Consider the following 6,053-nt stretch of genomic DNA (forward strand, 5'->3'; position numbering starts at 1 on the left):
TGCCCCGAAAGGTATCCCATCTTTCTTCAACAAGTATCGGTATGTTTTCGGTTTCGTTTCGTTCATGTGATATGTGCAAATCTTGGAGCGTATTTTGCATTTAGTTTTCAATTTTCTTTGATGCACCATGCTGGTATGAGATAGTCCATGGTTGATTTGTAGAATGATCTTTTCACTTCACTTATATCTTTTGAGTATGGCTTTATAGAATGCTTCATGTTCTTCGCTTATATCATTTGAAGTTTGGATTACCTGTTTCCCTACACATATAAAACCGCCACGTGTAGAATGCTATTTTGCTTCACTTATATTTGTTAGAGCATGGGCATATCTTTTGTAGAAAGAATTGAACTCTCTTGCTTCACTTATATCTATTTAGAGAGTTGACAGGAATTGGTCATTCACATGGTTAGTCATTAAACCCTACATAAAACTTGTAGATCACTGAATATGATATGTTTGATTCCTTGCAATAGTTTTGCGATATAAAGATGGTGCTATTATAGTCATGCTAGTGGGTATTTGTGGATCGTAGAAATACTTGTGTTGAAGTTTGTAATTCCCATAGCATGCACGTATGGTGAACCGTTATGTAACAAAGTTGGAGCATGAGGTATTTATTGATTGTCTTCCTTATGAGTGGCGGTCGGGGACGAGCAATGGTATTTTCCTACCAATCTATCCCCCTAGGAGCATGCACGTAGTACTTTGTTTTGATGACTAATAGATTTTTGCAATAAGTATGTGAGTTCTTTATGACTAATGTTGAGTCCATGGATTATACGCACTCTCACCCTTCCATCATTGCTAGCCTCTTCGATACCTTGCATTTCCCTTTCTCACCTTGAGAGTCGGTGCAAACTTCGCCGGTGCATCCAAACCCCGTGATATGATACGCTCTATCACGCATAAGCCTCCTTATATCTTCCTAAAAACAGCCACCATACCTACCTATCATGGCATTTTCATAGCCATTCCGAGATATATTGCCATGCAACTTCCATCATCATCATATACATGACTTGATCATTTATTGTCATATTGCTTTGCATGATCGTAAGATAGCTAGCATGATGTTTTCATGGCTTGTCCGTTTTTTGATTTCATTGCCACGCTAGATCATTGCACATCTCGGTACACCGCCGGAGGCACTCATATAGAGTCATACCTTTGTTCTAGTATCGAGTTGTAATATTGAGTTGTAAGTAAATAAAAGTGTGATGATCATCATTATTAGAACATTTTCCCATGTGATGTTATCAAAATAAAAGTGGCCAGAGAAGCCCCCCAAAAAAGAGAGAGGCCAAAGAAGCCTACAAAAAAATAAAATAAAAAAATAAATGAGAGAAAAAAGAGAAGGGACAATGTTACTATCCTTTTACCACACTTGTGCTTCAGAGTAGCACCATGTTCTTCATATAGAGAGTCTCTTGAGTTATCACTTTCATATACTAGTGGGAATTTTCATTATAGAACTTGGCTTGTATATTCCAACAATGGGCTTCCTCAAGTGCCCTAGGTCTTCATGAGCAAGCAAGTTGGATGCACACCCACTTAGTTTCGGTTTGAGCTTTCATACACTTATAGCTCTAGTGCATTTGTTGCATGGCAATCCCTACTCCTCGCATTGACATCAATTGATGGGCATCTCCATAGCCCGTTGATTAGCCGCGTCGATGTGAGACTTTCTCCCTTTTTGTCTTCTCCACACAACCCCCATCATCATATTCTATTCCACCTATAGTGCTATATCCATGGCTCACGCTCATGTATTGTGTGAAAGTTGAAAAGGTTTGAGAATATCAAAAGTATGAAACAATTGCTTGGCTTGTCATCGGGGTTGTGCATGATTTGAATATTTTGTGTGATGAAGATGGAGCATAGCCAGACCATATGATTTTGTAGGGATAACTTTCTTTGGCCATGTTATTTTGAGAAGACACGATTACTTTATTAGTATGCTTAAACTATTATTATCTTAATGTCAAATGATAGACTATTGCTTTGAATCACTCATGTCTTAACATTTATGCCATGATTAGATTACATGATCAAGATTATGCTAGGTAGCATTCCACATCAAAAATTATCTTTTTTATCATTTACCTACTCGAGGACGAGCATGAATTAAGCTTGGGGATGCTAATACGTCTCCGTCGTATCTATAATTTCTGATTGTTCCATGCCGATATTCTACAACTTTTACATACTTTTGACAACTTTTTATACTATTTTGGGACTAACATATTGATCATGTGCCCAGTGCCAGTTCATGTTTGTTGCATGTTTTTTGTTTCGCAAAAAATCCATATCAAACGGAGTCCAAACGGGATAAAAACTTACGGAGCTTTTTTGGAATATATGTGAATTTTGGGAAGTGGAATCAACGCGAGACGATGCCCGAGGGGCCCATGAGGGTGACGGGCGCGACCCAGGGGGTAGGGCGCGCCCTGGGCCCTCGTGGCCACTCTGTAAGGCAGTTGGTGCCCTTCCTTCGCTGCAAGAGAGCCAGTATCCGGATAAAATCGTGTCAAAATTTCAGCCCAATCAAAGTTATGGATCTCCAAAAATTTAAGAAACGGTGAAAGGGCAGAATCGGGGAGCACGGAAACAGAAGGAAACAGAGAGAGAGAGAGAGAGAGAGAGGGAGAGAGAGGGAGGGAGGGACAGAGAGAGATCCAATCTCGGAGGGGCTCTCGCCCCTCCGCCGCCATGGAGGCCATGGACCAGAGGGGAAACCCTTCTCCCATCTAGGGGGAAGGTCAAGGAAGAAGAAGAAGAAGAAGAAGAAGAAGAAGGGGGGCTCTCTCTCCCCCTCTCTCCCGGTGGCACCATCATCGCAACAACGATCTACACCAATAACTTCACCGCCGTCATCACCAACTCTTCCCCCTCTATGCAGCGGTGTAACCCCTCTTTTACCCGCTGTAATCTCTACTTAAACATCCAACGCTATATATTATTTTCCAATGATGTATGGCTATCCTATGATGTTTGAGTAGATCTGTTTTGTCCTATGGGTTAATTGATGATTGTGATTGGTTTGAGTTGCATGTTTTATTATTGGTGCTGTCCAATGGTGCTCTCTGTGTCGCGCAAGCATGAGGGATCCCCGCTGTAGGGTTTGCAATATGTTCATGATTTGCTTATGGTGGGTGGCGAGAGTGACAGAAGCACAGACCCAAGTAAGTAGGTTGTTTGCGTATGGGAGTAAAGAGGACTTGATGCCTTATAATGCTATGGTTGGGTTTTACCTTAATGATCTTTAGTAGTTGCGGATGCTTGCTAGAGTTCCAATCATAAGTGCATATGATCCAAGAAGAGAAAGTATGTTAGCTTATGCCTCTCCCTCAAATAAAATTGCAATAATGATTACCGGTCTAGTTATCGATTGTCTAGGGACAAATAACTTTCTCATGACAAAAAACTCTCTATTGAAACTAATTTAGTTGTGTCTTTATCTAAACAGCCCCTAGCTTTTATTTACATGTTCTTTATTATCTTGCAAACCTAGCCTACAACACCTACAAAGTACTTCTAGTTTCATACTTGTTCTAGGTAAGGCGAACGTTAACCATGCGTAGAGTTGTATCAGTGGTCGATAGAACTTGAGCGAATATTTGTTCTACCTTTAGCTCCCCGTTGGGTTCGACACTCTTACTTATTGAAAGAGGCTACAATTGATCCCCTATACTTGTGGGTTATCGGTGGCCAGTCAAGAGGGGCGCGCCATGGGGGGAGTCCTACTAGGACTCCTAGTCCTAGTAGGATTCACCCCCCCCCCCCTTTTCCTTTCTTCACCGGAGGGAAAAGGAAGGAGAGGGAGTAGGAGAAGAAAAGGAGGGTGGCGCCCCCTTCTCTAAACCAATTCGGCCTTCTCCCTTGTGGGGTGCGCACCAGCCCCTTGTGTGCCGGTTAGCCTCCCTCCTATGGCCCATATGGCCCATATCTTCCACCGGGGGGTTCCGGTAACCCCTCCGGTACTCTGGTATGTACCCGATACACTCCGGAACCCTTCCGGTATCCAAATACTACATTCCAATATATCAATATTTACCTCTCGACCATTTTGAGACTCCTCGTCATGTCCATGATCTCATCCGGGACTCCGAACAAACTTCGGTCACCAAAACCACATAACTCATAATACAAATCATCGAACGTTAAGTGTGCGGACCCTACGGGTTCGAGAACTATGTAGACATGACCGAGACACATCTCCGGTCAATAACCAATAGCGGAACCTGGATGCTCATATTGGTTCCTACATATTCTACAAAGATCTATATCGGTCAAACCGCAATAACAACATACGTTATTCCCTTTGTCATCGGTGTGTTACTTGCCCGAGATTCGATCGTCGGTATCATCATACCTAGTTCAATCTCGTTACCGGCAAGTCTCTTTACTCATTTCGTAATACATCATCCCGTAACTAACTCATTAGTCACATTGCTTGCAAGGCTCATAGTGATGTGCATTACCGAGAGGGCCCAGAGATACTTCTACGATACTCGGAGTGACAAATCATAATCTTGATATATGCCAACCCAACAAACACCTTCGGAGACGCCTGTAGAGAATATTTATAATCACCGTGACATTTGATAGCACACAAGGTGTTCCTCCGGAATTCAGGAGTTGCATAATCTCATAATCATAGGAATATGTATAAGCCATAAAGAAAGCAATAGCAATAAAACTTAATGATCATTATGCTAAGCTAACGGATGGGTCTTGTCCATCACATCATTAGACAAAACATGTCTATGGTTAGGAACTTAACCATCTTTGATTAACGAGATAGTCAAGTAGAGGAATACTAGGGACACTCTGTTTTGTCTATGTATTCACACATGTACTAAGTTTCCGGTTAATACAATTCTAGCATGAATAGTAGATATTTATCATGATATAAGGAAATATAAATAACATATTTATTATTGCCTCTAGGGCATATTTCCTTCAGTAACCGTCTTAGACTCAAGACGAAAAGTGTTGGGAAACATAGTAATTCAAAAAAATCCCTACGATCCCGCAAGATCTAACTAGGAGATGCATAGCAACGAGAGGGGAGAGTGTGTCCACGTACCATCGTAGACCGAAAGCAGAAGCGTTTAGCAACGCGGTTGATGTAGTCGAACATTGATACGTCTGCAATGTATCTACTTTTCCAAACACTTTTGCCCTTGTTTTGAACTCTAACTTGCATGATTTGAATGGAACTAACCCGGACTGGTGTTGTTTTCAGCAGAATTGCCATGGTGTTATTTTTGTGCAAAAATAAAAGTCCTCGAAATGACCTGAAAATCAACGGAGAATATTTTTGGAATATATAAAAAAATACTGGCGAAAGAATCTATGTTAGGGGGGCCACACCCTGTCCACGAGGGTGGGGGCGCGCCCCCTACCTCGTGGGCCCTTTGATGCTCCACCAACCTCAACTCCAACTCTATATATTCACGTTTGGGGAGAAAAAAATCAGAGAGAAGGATTCATCGCATTTTACAATACGGAGCCGCCGCCAAGCCCCAATCTCTCTCGGGAGGGCTGATCTGGAGTCCGTTCGAGGCTCCGGAGAGGGGAATCCATCGCCATCGTCATCATCAACCTTCCTCCATCACCAATTTCATGATGCTCACCACCGTGCGTGAGTAATTCCATCGTAGGCTTGTTGGACGGTGATGCGTTGGATGAGATTTATCATGTAATCGAGTTAGTTTTGTTAGGGTTTGATCCCTAGTATCCATTATGTTCTAAGATTGATGTTCCTATGACTTTGCTATGCTTAATGCTTGTCACTAGGGCTCGAGTGCCATGATTTCAGATCTGAACCTATTATGTTTTCATGAATATATGTGAGTTCTTGATCCGATCTTGCAAGTCTATAGTCACCTATTATGTGTTATGATCCATTAACCCCGAAGTGACAATAATCGGGATACTTACCGGTGATGACCGTAGTTTGAGGAGTTCATGTAATCACTAAGTGTTAATGCTTTGGTCCAGTACTCTATTAAAAGGAGGCCTTAATATCCCTTAGTTTCCAATAG

This window comes from Triticum urartu, chromosome 3, assembly GCF_003073215.2.
Source record: "Triticum urartu cultivar G1812 chromosome 3, Tu2.1, whole genome shotgun sequence".
NCBI lineage: Eukaryota > Viridiplantae > Streptophyta > Magnoliopsida > Poales > Poaceae > Triticum > Triticum urartu.